Raw genomic sequence first — 18,638 nt, 5'->3', positions numbered from 1 at the left:
TCTCCTCACATTCTCCATTGTTTACAGCCTAATAAGGGAGAGTGGGAACCCAGGAGGAAAACACAACAAATGGTCACTGTTACTATTTGTACACCACGTTCCTCACAGGGTTACCAGCATTTTATGAAACCCAAGTTCAAAGTGAAGAGTAAAGAAAATACTAAGTTTGTTTCACCTTTTTCATACTATTGGGATAATACCGTCTACTCCACAATGGTAGCATCCAAGGGTGACAGAGATTCAGATTTGCAGACTTTGCATCTAAAATCACATTCAGATCTGAGCCAAGGCCAAATCCAGAAAATCAATCTGATTCACATTCCATGCCCTTTGCTTTCTTGTGAATTTTTAAAGGGTGTGAAGCCTACATAAAATGTAGCTGGCTTCTTTCACAGCTTTATTTCTGAAGTTTGATAAGTTTTATTCCAAATCAAAAGAAACACAGTGAGTGATAAGCTGACTGTTGTTTTCCCTTTTCCTCAAGAATGATTCAATTTGAATTCAGCAGCAGATACAGTAACCACTATTTTGTGGACAACCCCTGTAACTCACTGAAACTTGTGAGCTGAATTTTGCAGCTCTTGTCTCTTACAGCAGCTTATACCTAAGCCCAGGGTCTGAACTCCTCTTGCTATGGAGAATTTGGATCAAGAGTTATACTCAGACTTTACTGTCCAGACCCACCTTTTATAAGTATTATTCAGTTTTATTTTGAGATTGTCCTACTCAGTGGTGGTACTACTGTGCTGTAAGATACGGGATCTTCCTGAAGGTTTTGGTACCTGGATCCATGGAAGAAGTAGGCCTTCTTAACTGGAGACAAGCTTGGGCAGACAAAAGGGAAGGTAAAAACATTTCTTCTAAAGCATTGTCCTTCAGAATCCCAGTCTGGCCAGCTGTGTTTCCCAGCCCACATTCACTTAGCAATGGACTCCACTGCACAGTGATGGTGGGAACATCCCATCAGAGTGTAGCAAAAAACCCAAAGATGTGTCTCAGTAGCCACAGCAAACCACTCTTCTGCTGTTACCAAGGATGGGAGGCTATAAAATTCAGATCTCGATTTGAATTGTGAATATTAAGGAACTCCTGCCTAACTCCCAAGTCACATGTCTCATCTAATGGGTGTATTACTGCTTTACAAGTGAGTTGTCCTCATGAAATGTGCCATCAAATAGGCACCAAGCAATGCCCTTCCTATTTGCTGTGCCCAGGAACTGTTTATACAATACTTCATACACAAATGTTTATTCAAAGGAGCTTTGAAATTGGCTAGAGGCCAAACTTTTGCAGATGGGTTTTACAAGACAGGGTAGCTCAGTGCATGGCTGGACACAGTTCTGCCCACAAATACAGCCTCCTTGGGATTCCAGTTCTGCATCTAAGAGTACAAAATGTCACACACCAGAAGAAAAAGATGCACTGACAAATGTGCTCAGAAACATCCCTGTCTCACAGTAAACGTGTTCCCCCACCCATTCCCCAGCTTACTTATTACTAAGGTGTTTTAATTTTAAGAAAAAATAGGAAATTGTGAAATATAAATTTCCATTTACTTTGCACATTGCCCCTGAAAAACCAAGATCTAAGGTGCATATTCAACAGAATTTAAACTGAGCATTAAGTTGGATGTAGAGCTCAGTCTGGTCCTGCAAAGCAATGCTCCATTTGCCTGCAGGATTTTCTATTTCTGTGCTGCTTAGGATAACAACAGATGGGACCCCTAATTCAAAGGACAATCTCGAGGCTAGAGACAACAAAACTGGACCAGAATGTAAAAAGCAGGGTTATTGCAGATGTGGGGAAAAACGTGTATTTTCAGCTGGGGAAAAAAAAAAAAAAAAAAAAAGGATGGAGTGCAGACAGCAGGGAAGGGTACTCTGGACTGCAAAAAAAAAATCTCAAAATCTCACCGTATTTGTCTCCCTCAAAACCCATGCCACTGGTTTCACTAACGAAGCCCAAATTAACTAGGAAGGCAAAAGAGGAATCTTATTTACAAGACCGGAATTGTGTATGAAAATTTGCCACCAGCTCAGAGAAAGAAACTTTCCTTCTGTGCTACCAGAAGGGCTGGTTGGGTATTTTCTTCCAATGCCTTCTGAACGAAAGTGCGGTTGGGGTTTTTTTTTATTATTATTAATTTTACCAGAAATCCAAAATGAAAGCTTTTGTTCCAGGTCTTGTTGACCAAATTGAAACAATTCAGCTGACCTATTTGAGAACACTTCTTTTTAGGTCAATTTTTTATTAATCTCTGTCTGCCTCAGATACTACACTGCCTCAGAAAAGTGATGTCTCATGTTCTTCCATTCTTTTTTCCTTTACCTTTTCCTTTCCCTACATTCTCTGCTGGGATTTAATCTGAGAAGATGCTGTAGGATGTCATCCCCACTGAACCATTCCTATATACCATGGAGATGAATGCAGCCACAAATTAGAAGGGAAGCCTGAGGCACTACGATTGATCCAGCGGATGTGGTCAAATCAAGCTGAAACAAAATGCTTTGACTTTCAGAATGAACCATTTGGAACATGTGATAAATTAATGATAAATTTCAGTATCCACTTTTTGTCGAGCCATTTGACCAAAAGCAACTACTAAAGCATCCATTTTCCACAGGACTTGAATTCCAGCTAATGAGAAAGCTGTGCATGACCATCCCAGTGACCTGTCATCCAGGACCTCTTGGCTGCTTCTCCACCACTTGCCTTGGCTGCTGCAAGGCACTCTCCTACTGCTTTAGATGCTCTGCTCAAGCCTGCCTTGGATTTGGGACTGGGGAAAAGCAGTGCTCTGCCCAAGCAGGAAGCTTCTCTGAGCACTGCTTGTTGTTTCCACACCAAGACAGCCTGGAGCAAACTGCCCATTCCCACTCCAGCACAGCTGAGCTGTTTGTGGCTAAAACATCTCTTAGATCCTGGCACTGGACTTCCTTAGAGCTATGTCACAAGCTCAGCCTCACCAGGTCTGTCCAGAAGGGCCAGGGGCTGCACAGGGCAGCACCTGCACACTGGAAGGGATACACCCATAGGAGTGCAGTGATCATCTACAGCTAACACAGCCTCAGCACAGCACAGCCAGCATGCAGAGTGCCAGCTCTGGGACCCCAGCAAGCTGCTCACTTGGAGGGGGACACACATCCTGGGACAGGGCCAACCCTTCCTGCCAATTCTCTCACCAACAGCCATGGGCAGCTGGCAGTCAGGAAGGAAAAATCCAGTATGCAGAGTGGGGCAATTCCAGTGCAGAGCCAGGGATTCAGCGCTGTACTGGCAAAGCCTCCTAGTTCACCTGAGCAGGATAAAAGCAACACCAAGGGGTCATGAAGGCAGAAGGATTTCTGCCATGAAGGTGCTGAGGAACGTGGCCAGCAGCAGGGCAGCAGTCAACATCATGTCTCACAGCTGCAGTGCTCTCCTGCAGCCATTTTAATCTGGACAGGCCAAAAGAACCCAGCAACACTCATTACAGTAGTGTCATCCTTAAACTCATCCTTCTGTAAGATTAGTAGCTCTGCCACACAATTCCAACATGGCCTTACAAGCAACACTAAGAAGCAGCATTTTTCTAATACTATAAGCTTACCCACCTTCTCCAGCACTCAAAATTCTCTTCTTCTCCATGCCTTGATTCCCCATTTGTATGCTTCTGCCTGCTCTGGACCCTGCTTAGGGAAAGAAAGGAGTGTCTCTCAGTAACATCAGAAAAAGGGATATCACAGTATTGTAAGCACTCCTTAGAATTCTGATTCTGAATATTTTCACTGCATGAATATTTGCTTGTACAGCATCTATTCAGCTGCAAATTAGCAGAGAAGCAAGATTCCCCAAGAGGTGTATTAAAGGGTTTTTTTCTTTTCATTACTAACTTGGATCTGTTCCTTTGCTGCTTATAGATATGCTTCACATTCACACTATAAGCACAATAATCTCATGTTAACAAAAGACAGCTGCCACCTGGATTTTTTTACTTCAAAGTGCATACAAGCTATACCTAAAACTACGTGCTGTGCAATCAGAGTGACAGTCAAAATATTACTTACATATTTTGATGTCCCCTAACCACAGTGAAATGCCCATTGAGCAGCTCCCTCCTGCACACCGCGGGCTGGTGACCACAGCAAGTTTGCAGCACCCTCTGGAGGTGAATCCTGGGCTTTTGGGGGTGAAGGAAACCATCAGCACTGCTCTTGCAGGATTTTTGGAAGGCTTTTAGGGAACACATTACATAGCATGAGGAGCTGCTGATGTCTGGGCACCCACTGGCATTTGCAGCCAACAGGATGTGTGGGGAGCACCAGTTTCTTGTAAGCATAGGCAATAGAATGAAGAAAACCACACAGAAATTCCTTTGCTTGTCTATAACTTACTCTCCAGCCCTTACACACATGCGGTGGTTAGAAGCACAGAATTTGGACCTCCAGCTGAAATTCTGAGCTCTGTAATCAGGACAAACACCCAGGAGAAAACCTTTGAAAAATCAGGAGCCCCTTTGGAATCAGCACCACACTATGCTGCTCATCCTTGCTTTATATTTGATCCACACTGTAATGAAATTCCTACATGAGGAATCTTTATTCCATTTTCCATTTTTTAAGGAAAATTTGAATTTCTAGGTGCTGTGTGGTACTGGAGGAGGAGCACTGAAATGTTAGGAAAAATACAAAACTCTTCCTGTAGGATCCTTTTTTCATCTTACAGTGGTTTGGCCCAGAAAAATGTTAATAAAAGCACCAGAACTGTTTCATCTCAGACTTGGAATATTTCAAAATACTTCCAGCCTGGATAGCATCCCTAGCCCTCACAAATAAAAGGAATAAGAAAGAGATTCAAGCATATTTTAAATACCACTGAAATTTCCTAAGGATATCTGCCAGCTTCCAAATTAAAAGCCTTTCAAGTCTAGAAGGAAACATAACTAAAACCAAGGAGAATGGGAACAAAAGTAGTTCAAAAGTTGGGATTATTTTGATTCTTTTGTCTGGCTAAGAGAGCATCACAAGCAGAATGCCTGATCCTTCCCTCCCTGGAATTTCAGATGAGAGATTCTGCAGTTTGCAACCTCAGATCAGCCCCATTACTAGAAATGAACACTTCATTGTAAGCAGAAAACTGACCTTTTGCCAGGAGCATCATGTTTCCAGAGTTTGGAACTAGAACTGGGAATTGTATTACAGCCCTTGGAAAATTGTATGAGAAAAGCTCATATATAACCTCTGTTTTTTCTCTGATACCTCCATGGCTTCTGAAGGATAATTCTTAGCTTACTGTACATACCACATTTTCCTAATTGCCATCAGACAAGTAGATAAATGATTGACCACAGCAGCAATTAACTAGGATAACTCATCATAAAATGCCCCCCTATTGCAGTGTTTTGTTTATAAAACCATAATAGTGCTCCCTTTTTTCTGGGACCATCCCATCTCTGTCTATGTCCTGTTCAGTCCTTAGGCTCCCCATGTGTACCTGGGCACAAGAAGTACAGGAACTTGGGCAGATCCTCTCGATGTCAACACAGGTAACAATGAAGGCTTTAGAAAACTGTCTGTATGCATCAGTGGAAAATGGAAAAGGCAGAAAGTGACAGGGGAGAATGAAAGAGAAACACTTTCCATTTATCAGCCACTACTATTCAGCTTTCCCTCCCCAAAGGGTCATAACATCAATAATCTCAGGCAAGTAAAGGATCCAGAAACATTTTCCGTTAAATAATTCATGCCTCTTCCTATTCCGATGCAAGAAATGGGAGACAGCTGGTAATAACAGAGAGACATCAACTTAGAAGTGTGCACATGAACCTTCCCCCTGCCCGTGTACACAGGTAAGACACAGAGTTTAGCATGTGGCTTAAACCAAGGCCCAGCTGGTCACATGAACAGCACCTCTTTTCTCTAGCAAAGATTCAGTGAGAGACCAGCACAGTCTTCATAGACAGAAGTATGAGGCAGCAGCCCCTAACAGCTGAGAAACATTTTTATCTCCTAATCCAGACACACTTTAAAAGGGTAAAAAAGCAGAAAGAGGATTTCCAGGGGTCTTATGTCCACAGTTTCCAATTCACTTCCAGGCTGTTCAGGATGCACCCAAATCTACAAGGCAGAGATCACCATGGCAGGAGTCACCAGCTTCCTCAAAGGGCTGGATCCAGCCTCTGTGACTTGCAGGAGCATTTTTCAAGAACCTGGAAGGAGAAGGAATTTCCAGGAAAGAAGCAGGACATGAGCATATTTTCCAAAGCCACGCTGAACAGACCTGTTATATTTCACAGAGACTAAAACTTAACGAATGCTCATGCCCATAAAAATTTGTATTAGGCAGTAAATAATAGGTAAGGACAGGAATCAATATTCCTCTGTTGTTTTACGGGATTTTAAATCTTGACATGCATTACAAGATTCCTTTAACCCCATGGTGCCACAGCCAACACTAAATTGGGATGATCAGGTGGCAGGTAGGAATCGGGTTATATGAAACAGCAAAGAGCAGCCACACAAGCAGGGTTTGCAGCATCATCTCCGAGTCAGAGCACAAAAATGTGGAATTAAAATTGTACTTAATGTCAATTATGGGGTACACAGACACAGCACAAACAGGGCTGATCAGAGGGAGGTGCACATTAATGGGTTTCAAAGGCTACTAAAACCAGCCAAAGCAGGGAAGCAAACTAAGGGGTGTGCTAAGCACCAGGATGGTTTGTCAGTTTGTTTTACAGACATCCTGGGAAACAGCAGATATTCCACAACCACAGAACAAGCCATGAAATTAGCCCCAGCATGCCACAAGGCAATGAAGTGACTGCGGAGGGCAGAGTGTCAAGAAAAAACAAAGCTTCAGAAACATTTCTGAAAGCAAACATACTTATCTCCATAGCAGGAGTAAGAGAAAAGCAGCAGAGGTCCTGTGCACAGCACATGCTCAGGTTGGAGAGGTTTCTACCCTCAGATTGGACCTAAAATGAAATGCACACTGCATAACTGAAAGCACATAAATCAGTATCAGTGTTTTTCAATATAGCAAATTATGCTGGCTTTATAACCCATGAAGAACAATTATGAATCTAGAAAAGACATTATGATTAGTGAAATAATGGAAAGTGGAACAGAGATTTAGTTCCAGGTGATTGACAAGTTGCCAAGGATAAAATGGTCCCAAAAGAAAACATATCCTATGTTTAGAACAACTGCATGCCCACTGCAGCAATGCTCAGATGGAAGAGCAGCATGAATAATTGGGGACACTACAGTTACTCTTGTTTCTGGAAGCAATTCATTTGAATTATTCTGCTTGTTAAGGGGAAAGAACAAGTCACTTGAAAACAGCCAGCCTGTCATATGACTGAGATAACCAGGGAACAGCATACCATTATTTAATCAATTTACACTAAATGCTTCGCCCAGAGCTGGCCACTAATGAACAAATTAATATAGTCACAGAAAGCTGAACCACCAAATTTCTTTGTGCTGCCAGACTAAAAGCTGGAGCCTGCAAGACCTACTCTTGCATCTGAGCTCTGGCTTTGCAACTGTTCCCTCCTGTCACTGCTGCACCAGGTATTTGCACTGAACAAGGTCCAGGGGAAGCTGAGGATATAAAATGTTGCTGCCCTGGTGAAAGCATGGACTAGAACAAGTCCTTGTATCTTTCTGGAGTGTCAGAGAAGATGGGTGCCACAGAGGAGGGAAGATTGATGGACGGACTGTTAGACAGACTTGTCTTACTGGCATAACTGGCAGTTGGAAAGGCTGGTAAGAGAGGGCTCTGTAATAACAGTAAGAATTACATCAGTGCATCCCTTTTTTTTAACAAAATCATCAAGCCATATTCTCTCCTTCTGAGGACATGTACCAGAAATGCCACTATAACCAACACAAGGGCAAGTAGTGCATGCTGGCTGCAGCATGCATGCTGAAGAGGAGATGGAGTAATGAGGGTATTATCCAGCTCAGTTTGTGGCTGCTGGAAGGCTCCAGGCAGGAGGTACAGGAACTCACTGGCATGAATCTGAATTGCCTGTGACTCTCCCTTGAGGTACTCTGCTACCTTTCATGCAGTACAATAGGCTTTAAGGACAATCTAGGCTGAAGACTCAAAAGAAACTCCCTAGGCAAACATTACAGTCAAGAGCTTTCTTGTGCATTCCCAGAGCATTTTAATGAAATGTTTGACTACAGCTTGGAGTTCTGAGGAAACCATTACACAAAAACGTTTGACCAAATACATTTTGGCTTCTGAAGTCCTTCTTGTGCTCACAGCTGAGCCCCAGGCTCAAGTGATGAATATGTCCATCCTTACAACGGATGCTGTGGTTTTCAACAGGCCTTCCTGCTTCATGCCAAAAAGGAAAACAATATCATTTGTGAGGATTAATGGCTGGGTTAAAAATCACCAAGGTTAAGTATAGGAGAAGACAGTCTCTTCCTTAGTACTATACAACATCAGGAAACTGTTCCTGACAATGCCATCCATTATGCAAAGCAGTGGAAGGGGCTGGAAGTGGAAAAGACTGCAGATAGTCCTGGCCTGGTAGAGACTGCTGACAGACCGTGGAGAGAAACCCCTTCCTCCAGTCTCCTCCTTTAAAACACAAGTCTGATTATCTATTGAGGCACAGTAAAATAATTGTGTATATAGAGGGCCAAGTTTCTCTTTACTGTGCAATAAATGGTTCCTTTCTTGGTCCTAGCAGTAAATGGGTTTCTCAGAAAAAGCACAGATGGCCAGAACTTTCTGGTCACCTGAGGATGAATGAGAACAGGAGAGGCCTTAAGCACAGGCAAATAGGGGCGTAAGTTGGACTCACCTGGAGTTCCCTGATTTCTGTCCCATGTTCAATCCTGAACCCACATTGCCTCGACAACTTTAGATACATCAGGGGAAGGTTTGACTGCACACCATGGTATGGATCTCCTGAGAGCTGGTTTGTGGCACTACAAGGCTGGAAAGCAGCTGCTGGAGACTGGTCACCTGCCATCAGAGAGTGCAGGCTACATTCATTTCTTCTTCACTCAGAACAAGTTTCCCTATTCCATCAGGAAAAGGCGTATGTCACAGTCATCTTCCTACCTCTCCTCCCTTTTGTGCTGCCCTGATATTGTGCTCCCCTGCTAGCTGCACCTCCCTCAGGAATCACACCCAGCTGCAGCAGCGCTGGCATCTGCACTCCTTGACCAGAGAGAGGAGTGTGTAGGGAAGAGCAGAGTTGCCTCCTTAATCTTCTAGAGGCTTATAGCTCACAATGCCTCTATCACAGGCAGCCAAGGAGACCAAGACCTCATGCTGGTCCTGGGCTCAGTCACCTGCAAGGAAAACAGAGAATTCTGCCAGAGGTCTCCAAAAGAGACATTCAGAGTCTTCTGCTGCCAAGATGCACAGAGATACTGGGATGCCCAGAAGAAAATATTGAAAAAACACAGTTGCCCTTTCAGAAGCCTGGGGTTTTTTTTCAAGATAGGAACAACCAAGAATGCTCCACTTCACATAATACAGACATCCCACATGTTTCAATACCAGCTCTGCCCCAGCTAATTTCCTAATGGGGAAATCAGAGCTGGCACAGATTACTCAGCCTCAACTCATTCTTAGTATCTTTTACACACATAATGAGCTACATAAATGGCGTGTACTTTCAGAGAGCAAATTAAAGGAAACAAAATTACTGAGTATTTCAAGAAGCTGGATTATGGACTGGGTTTACATCCATCTGGTCAAAGAAAGGAAACTTTGTTGCTGAGGGTAAGTCAAGTAACTGGGTTTTCCATCTCTATTATTTTGCATTTCTTTTACATTTCCTGTAAATGTAAAATAATAACCATGCATTTGAGACATTACTTGATGCATTTAATTTATGTTACTGATATGACTTTGCAAATTTAAAAACTGTAAAAAAATATTTGAGCAACGATAAATCACATGCCAAGACTGAATCCAGCTCAAATGAAATATATTCATTTCCTTCAGCCAACAAATGGGAAGTTGTTCTTATTTCCAGAGTAATCATGAAAGTCAGGCAACCTTTAGTTACTGGAAATGATGTGCTGGCCCTAAATGCAGGCATGTGCATGATCATATGAGAATTTTATTCACTAGTCACACTGAAGCTCATTCCATCTTCCTTTATGACCACAAAACTTCTGAATGAGAAGTTTAAGAAAGCAATCAATAAAAACTGCTAAAAATACTTAGCCTTAAGTTCTATAATAGTAAAAAGACTGGCTATAGCCACTGAGTGCAACGGACCAAGAGTATTATATTTGACACATAACTTTTAACCTCCTCTGCACTAAAGAATTTCAGGGAGCAGGTCCATCAGACCTATTCCTTTAAACAGGGCAGGCTGCCCATTTTTATCCCCTTGCATTGTGCTTTCAGTCACAAGTGTTATATAAGGATAAGTATTAATTATTAAGTGGAAAAAGTCCTAAAAAATGAATCCAAATGCAAGTGTTCCCAAGCATTCAAGGGAGACAGTATATTTACAAGTAGTCTCTAATGAGGAGAGGCACTCCTTCAAATAATTTAATCCTGACTCTGAGGGAATCCAATGTTCAGAATTTACGTCTTTCAAAAAAGGGAGATAAACTTAATTTCTTTCTGGTTTAGGTAGGTGTGAGGTCTGTTATTCTTAATCCCCTAGCCATTCCACAGAATCTGAACAGAGACGGATGACAGCACAAAGCTGAGCTCAGAATGCAGAAGTTGAACAGGATTTTTTTTTTTTTTTTTTTAATATGAAAAAGGAAGAATACAGACTAAGGGTCTTATGGGTCATTGTCAAACAAAGAGAGAAAATCCTGCAATATGCCAGATACTGGCAGGGTCACAAATTCTAAGTAGCTTAAGATAAATCCAGTTTACTAACATTTTTTAAAAGTAGATAAAAGCTAATTCCTTGCTAGGAAATTAATCACCAAATTTATATGGCAAAAGCACTTCAGTGTTGCCTTGTGTTTGACTAGGTTTTCTGTATTTTACAGGACAAAGTCTGAGGTTTCTACTGCTTGCCCTAACTTCTTATGTGTGCATTAGTAGCTGAGCTTGCACTGGAAATCCATTACTCTATAGCTCAAGAATGCAAGAGAGAAAACACTTAATTTCCTCCCATCTTTAATATCTTTAATGCTATTTCATGCCATCTATTTTATGTTATGTCTAGAGGTCTGGGTAATAGAAATGACTCATGTATCCCATGCTTAGGAAAAAAGCATGCTTGCTCTGGGTGGATAACCTGAACCATAGCAAAGCTATCTGACCCTTGCACTAAACTATAAACAGAAATTTCTCTGCACACCCTGTTAGTGTTGGGTGGTCCTGGTGCAGGGATAAGTTTTATAGACTCAGCTTTGAATCTGAAAATACACTAGATCAAGTGGTGCTTTGGGAGGAGCCTGCTACTTTCAGAAAGCTTTTACAGACTTCCCAAGTGACTGAGCAGTAGTTAAGATACAGCTTCACTCCTGTAAAATCTGTCTCTTTTTTCCTAGTAATGCATCTACTCCACAATAGTCAAATCCTGTGGGGTCCTTTCTTTGGCAAGCACAGCTCTGAGCAAGGGCATGGTGAAAGCTGAGTCGGTTCCATCCCTCTCCGTGGCCAAGCTCGCAGGAAGAAGTTAAGGTGTGGAAAGTTTCCTAGAGATGCTTTTTAATAGCATTACCCTTCAATATATCCACAGGGGACAGTAAGAAGGGGGATGGGGGGACAGGGGGGAGGCTTTGCCTCCCTGTTCACGTCCTCCAAACTAGGGCATCTAAGGGGATATACAGAAGGCTAAAGCCAGCTAGGCCAGTAGCTTAGGGGATTTTGTCAGCTTCATTTAACCAGGGACAAGTTTCACACCAGTGTTCATAAGAAATGACCCAAACAGCTGCAAATGTCACCACTTTCTCTGCCAAATGCAAAACCAAAACTGCTTCTCGAAGATAAACATACAATGCTGTGTTTACATAAAAATTCTAAGTGCTCTTTTTCATATGCATGAGGAAGAAAAGGAAGCCAAGCCACTGATCCCCTGACATGTTACTCCCACACAATTTAATGTCCTGCTGCCAGGCACTCAGACACCATAGTGATGAGTGCAAGCCAAAGGCCAACATGGAACACAATAGAAGAGATCTATGTATTTATGTAATGGTGACTTCGTTGTTTTCTCATTGAAGCAACCTTTTTTTTAGTATTAACTATCTAAATGTTCACTCGAGTTTCAAGGGGCACAACATGAACACAAAGCTGACATAAGCTCTAAAGACTTTAAGTGCTGTTGCTGCAAACAGAGAGGGGACAATAAATCCAGCTCTGCAGACCTCCAGAAGGAGCTAGGTCATCCTGCTACAACAGTGTTTACAAGGGGCAGCATTATGGTATCTGGAAGGAGGGAAGTCTGTTTTGTTTAGTGATCCCAGACTTAAGCACAGCAGACAGAACAATCTTTCCAAACTTTCCTACCAAATCTAGATTTTCTAAATTGCAAGCCAATATTATTTCTTTGTATCAGCTACTGTTCATGAAAATAAACTGCAAAAAGATCCCTAACTGACCAAGCCATTTTCACAGCTTGCAGAAATGCTCAGTCTCCAAGAGTCATGGTTTACAGTCAGGGGGGCAAGTTTATTTATACATTGTGTAGGTAACTGCAATTGCCTCACAACCCAGCAGGCCATGAGGGGGGATGGCTTTAGCAAACCCCATTTCTACAAATTAAACCTCAGTGTCAGAGCATTTTAAGCCACAACCATTTTTACAGTATAACTAAAATTAACCAGGTTGATTCTGCATGTCTGCAACCACACTGAAATACACTTAAAACCTGCTCACAGGTAGTTCTTTTTGTCCAGAGGGATCCTCTGCTGAAGTCATGTTCCTTTTACAAGCTTCCCTGCTTTTGCTTGGCCACATCAAGCTGGAGCCGGGTTACAGGGAAGGTTTCCCAAAGATCCTGAATTTTGGGGAATACCAGAGGCACTGCACAGTAACACAGCCATTAGGCTAATGCAAAGCATGCAAGAAGACAGTCACATAAACACAGCTTAGGGACTGTAAAGGTTATATAAAGGCAAAATAGATGTTTGCTCATTGCCTATCCATGCCAAGCAGCCCACTAACTTTTAAGACTAGTGAGTCTTAACACCTTTAAGTACTTTCTTCACTGGATCATCTTTTATTTCTGGCCTCTCTGAAGCACCCTAGACATAGCTGCAAGAAAAAGACCTCTCATGTATAGGACTGATGGACAAGCTTAGAAATAACCTCTCTTCATGAGATGTGTGGATAGCACATAGACAGCAGTGCTGCTCTGCTGTCCCCTCAGAGGACATCCAAACAGCCATTCTGGGATCAGCTGGTTTTGAAGGCCTTTTCTTCACTGTAAAAACAAGATAACAGAGAAGAATTCATGTACAAGTTCAGGAAGCCGCTCCATCCCCTCTGTCTCCCCCCAAGACATGTTGACACAAAGCATGTTTATGGCAGGAAGGTGCAGTAACTGGATTAGTGATTATGGCAAAGTCCTGAGCATCAGATCAATCTCATCTCACAGAATCATAGAATGGTTTGGGTTGGAAGGGACCTTGAAAATCATCAAATTACAAACCCCCTGCCATGGGCAGGAGGACTTTCCACTACAAGCAGCACAGGTTGCTCAAAGCCCCAACCAACCTGACCTAATCTCAGATTCATCTGCTTCTTTACCCTGATTTTTTTACCTGTTGCTCTGTATTTATTCTCCTTTAGGGTAGTCTTCACTGCTTGCCTTGAAAAGTAGCTCCTATTCCTTCCCTCTTCCCTCTGTGCCCTCCATTCTCCAAGCAATGTTACATCAACCTCCCAGCTCTGCTTCAGCAGCACTCCCTTGGCACTGCCCACCACACTCTGGCACACAGGAGAAAGTTATCATGTCGAACAGTCATGGAAATCATATTCTGCAAAAATGATTTACATTTTGTAAATGACACAAACGTCCCTTCTCATGCCTGCCAGGCTGGCAGTAAATACACCAATCACCACCCTCCTGATCCCTATCAGGTGTATACTGGTGTAGCTCAACTGACTCAGTGTTGCTGCCTCGTTCCCAGCAAGGCGAGGTCATTACTCAAAGCCTGCAAGCAGAGAGCAGTTTGGTTTTCACACGGCCACCAACAAAGACAGGATTTGAGTGACAGCATTTGATTCCCCGAGTCCAATGTACATTTCTTTCAATAACCCCATCCAGATTTGTTCTATGTCAGCTGGGAAGCCAGCTCCAAGGTTTTCTTTTGTGCTGGATAACAGCCATAAGAACCCACTTGACTTTAATTGTGGGGTGTTTCACATGTCCAGCATGCTGAGGACATATGTACTCATAAGTGCTTACAGTGCTCTCAACAAAAAAACACTTCTGCACATGGTAACTTTGGGCCTCTGATTTTGGGCTGCACAGCAGCAACTCCCCCCTTCTGCCAGGCCTCCAACTCGCTGCTGTTTTGCTTCCATTGCCTGTGAGATGTTGTTACTGCCAGCGTGCTGGCACAGGCTGGAGTGCTTCAACTTCAGCTCGACAGCTGTTGACTCATACATGAAGTATCAGTCCCGGGTCTGGAAAAGCAAAATGCTCTCACAGAAGGGCTTTTTATTAAGGACAGAGAATGCCACTCCAAGGAGTTGCACCAGTCCCCTGACCACAGCCTTATGGCCTTGTTGGGTTGCCCATCATCAGATCTAAGGCTGCTAATTGCTCCTCCAAGCTCAGATACTACATGGTAACAGGTACTTATGTCAGGCAGATTAGTCCCTGAGTAACATCACAGCAAAGACTGGTCTACAATACCCTGACATATTTCTTCAGTGAGAGTACAGACAAGATCTGCTTGAAACTCTAGTTAATGACTGGGCATCTTACGACTTCTCTGTCAGCATTAGCATAGACGGTTAAGTAACTTTTGTAGCACCATAAAACACATCAGAAACACATTCAGAAATTAAAACTAGAGCAAACTGCTCTTCTCTGCTATAACACGTTGGGCTGAAGATGGCCTGAACTTTCCTTGCAAGAGTTTTCTGATGTAGCCATAATCTGAGTTCCTTCACCTCTCCTTAGAGACATGACCAGTAAATCAGAGTCTTCTGGGCCCACCTTTCTCAGGAGCTTATCCAACACAGTTATAACTATTTCATCACCAAATCCAGACTTTCAGGTCCCAAAAGACATTGCACTTAACAGGGACATGATACACTGAGAAATTCATCCATGGTTTCCACTCGCTCATTAAGGGAGCAATAAAACAGCTGTATTCAATTACTTAAGCTGTTGAACAGTGAGGCAGAAGGAAGCTACTTACACCCATATTAAGAAACATGAAGTCTGCTCAACAGATCAATTAGGGAGATGAATTTACAGCAGACAATATCATCATAACAGGGGTTATTTAGCTCCTATTAACAGCTCAGGAGCTCTAGCACGTCAAAGTATGAGGCAGAGCTTTCTTCCTAACTTCTCCACTGACTGACATGCAGCAAATCAATCCAACTCTTTGCTAACTCATCCAGCTGTTTGACACAAGTCTGCCCCCCTTCATTAGAGGTGACTCTGCCAAGATAATATTGCAGTCAGAATCAGGGGTTTGGAATTGCCATTCCCTCTTGCAGAGAAAGGAAGGAGTCTTTGCATGAAAGCAAACAGCAGAGCCTAAACCCAAGCAAAGAGCTTCCACTAAACACAAGGCTTCATGAAATAAAGGCATTATAACAAGAGTCTATCTACTCCACACAATTTCAAAGATCAGAAGTCTTCCCACACTGCTTTATTGATTACTTAGAACCAGACTGATATATTTAAGAAAAAATCAATGGGAAAAATAAAGGACTGCCTATCTGACTCAGAGGAAGAATTTCATTCATGGGATAAGAGACCCTAATGAGGCAATTCAGCATTCAATGGGAGCTATTAGCAGAGAAGGAATGAATCGGTTGTGTAACAAAATGATGAGCACTGAGTGCAGATGGAGGAAATGGTGTTTTGTAAATTCAGAATCCGGGATTTTTTTTTTTTTTTTTTTTAATCTTTAAATACTTCATACAGATATGCTGTCTGCAATATTTAGCATGATTTAGGATCTCATTCGTGGCCATTTTTTTCCCCAGATGGGGCAGCTGCAAAAATATGCTTGAAGCCAGTAGAAGCACTTGCACACAATTACAGATCACTTATTCATATGGGTATGCCCAGTACTTCCTCTTGTAAGAGTCAACACTTTTGAGACTCCAGTGCATCCCCCAGCAAAATAAACAGCTGAAAGAGCCTGTGGACTGACACAGCTATTATTTGTAGCTCCATCTGGGCAAAAACTGATGCCTGGTGCTCATGTTTTTAGCCTGAGGGTGGAGATGAGGATAGGGACTGAGCAGGGCAGAAGTCTGTCCTGCCAGCAAACTCCCGCTGGTTGCAGATTTACAGGGCTTTACCTGAATGGAGAGAGCTTGATGCCTACAGCCAGCCTGACCATAGCTGAGGTGTGAGTGAGACAGCCTGGCTGCCACTTCCAGCTCTGCCACATCCATGTCTGCTAATCCAACTAAAATCAGGACACACATCCACCTTCTGCTCCACCCACCTCAACTCCTGAGCAAGAGACCTGCAAGAACATAGCACAGCTCTGCTAAATACAAGCCAGATTGAGTTTTACTGGGAAAGCAGTTAAACAGAGACGGAATAGCCTTGGTCTACCATCTGCTAAAGCTTGGAAAACACACCTCGTCAAGCTCAAATCTCCACATTCACTTGGGCAACCAACAAACGGCAAGCAATGTATGGTCTAGGCACAGGAATCACATTCTTCTTCCACATCATGAGTATAAAAAGCTCCCCCAGACCCCCGCCCCAGCCCTCCACTGCAGACTGTGGCCACTACTCCAGTTCACCCCACCACTCTGCTTTGAGCTTTTATTACAATGCATATTTAGCACAGCTTCTTATTTTACATTGTCTTCAGCATCCTTCTGCTTGATGATTTCTATAGGATTTGCAGCTATTCAAACACTGCAGGAGTTCAACACAAACCATTTTTTCCTGGACAGTAGAACATAGCTTTTATGGTTGAGAAAACTGGAAGTCTGTCCAGCTTTTATCTCCCTCTTTATAGAAATCCCACTAGATCTTAGCTGCCTACTAGATTCTAAGGTTTATAGGCAGACCCAATGCCAAACTAAATTACTAAACTTCTTATTAAATTAATTAAAACTCTGTGGGTGACATTGTGTAGATCACTGAAACATCTGGATTAATAAGTCTCCCTGATCACTATGGAAAAAATGGTTGCTAGAACAGGTAGAGAAAACAGGATGTACCAAGAAGACAGCAAGGGGACAGGCTGCTGGAAGAGACAGAAGGCAATTAAGAAATACCCCCCAAGCTATAAAAAGAGGAGGCAGCAGAATTTCTGTGTTTCAGAATCAGGATCAGACTTTGGCATTTTCCTTTAGGTTGGTACTAAGAATTCTGAAGCGGAGAGATGGTTTTGGGAAATTAAAATACACAACAACTGGCCCCCCACAAAACAAAAAACCAACAAAAACCCCTAAAAAACCCACTGGAAAAAAAAAACAAAAACAAAAAAACAAAACCACAAACTATACAAACTTCCCCCTCCCAAAACTGCTCAACAACCCCCACATACTTCTCTTCTCTGAAGCTGGGTAGTTATGGCCCTTTTCAGATGCCTGGCAGTTTATTCCATGGCCCAGTGGATGCCCTGTGTGGAGTACTGGATGACAAATCACATCTTGAGATCAGGCTGTGTGAATTTCAATTATTCTCTTGGGAGGACATTGATTACAACTGCTGTGCAACTGCATTTATTGTTTGGGCTCAGCACGGAGGTTTTTTGATCTGCAGAAATTCTGCTTCTGGTGATGATTTATTCTGATTTTTCTCTTTTTAATCATAGCTGTGCAAATGTTGCATGGCTATAGAGTAAGAGAAAAGTCTTTTCAAAGAAAAATAACTGGTTAAAAGACAGAAAACAAAGGGTAAACATTCACAGTGGAGCAAGACCATAAGCTGATTTCCTCTGGGAACTGTGCTGAGATTCAATTCACTCATAAATAAATGGCAAAAGGTGAGAAAAGTTTTCTGCTGATAAAAAAATTATTCAAGACAGTAAGAATGAGGGCAGACTAGGCAGAATTGTTAGGGGCCATGCAAGATTTGGTGATAGGGCAAGATGAGAAAGAATGACAATTTAGGTAATAATGCACATGGGAAAAAGCCAGTCTTAATTTCACATAGGAAATGATGGACTCAAACCTGGCAATTACCATTAGCATATCCTAATTTTAGCTCCATTCAAACATCAACTCAACAGGAGTCAAAACAGCAAAAATAAACCAGAAGAAAATAAAACACATATTATCAACCACAAACAAACAACACAGAAAACCAAATTATGTGATTGTATGAATCTATGTCTCTTCCTCATCTTCAATATAGCCTGTGGTTCTTGTTTCCTCATCTGAGGAAGACTGGATTACAACCAAAAACATTCAGAAAAAGGCAACTGCAATGATTTCAGCTACAGAACAGCTTTCACACGTGGAAGGATTTTCCTGTGTTCCTTTTGATTCGGAAATGAGTTATTTTAATGGACATAGGACACTGATCCACTAAT

The 18,638-nt window shown here is 42.4% G+C and overlaps 1 protein-coding gene across 10 annotated transcripts in view; it reads right to left on the bottom strand.

Annotated features, from left to right (window-relative positions):
• The window catches only part of DUSP10 (dual specificity phosphatase 10), a 260,585-nt gene that overhangs the window by 165,617 nt on the left and 76,330 nt on the right, over positions 1 to 18,638 (bottom strand). For 7 of the 10 annotated variants that reach the window (XM_053972783.1, XM_053972775.1, XM_053972778.1 and 4 more), the window contains one exon: positions 3,594 to 3,668. The gene's annotated coding sequence lies outside the window, so the exon portion shown is untranslated. Of the gene's footprint in view, positions 1 to 3,593; positions 3,672 to 4,046; positions 4,163 to 5,472; positions 5,717 to 18,638 lie in introns of those variants that run through there. The other 3 variants (XM_053972782.1, XM_053972784.1, XM_053972776.1) reach the window with 3 other exon arrangements.

Source organism: Vidua macroura, chromosome 3 (assembly GCF_024509145.1).
Source record: "Vidua macroura isolate BioBank_ID:100142 chromosome 3, ASM2450914v1, whole genome shotgun sequence".
Taxonomy (NCBI): domain Eukaryota; kingdom Metazoa; phylum Chordata; class Aves; order Passeriformes; family Viduidae; genus Vidua; species Vidua macroura.
This window is presented reverse-complemented; position numbering and strand designations above follow the sequence as displayed.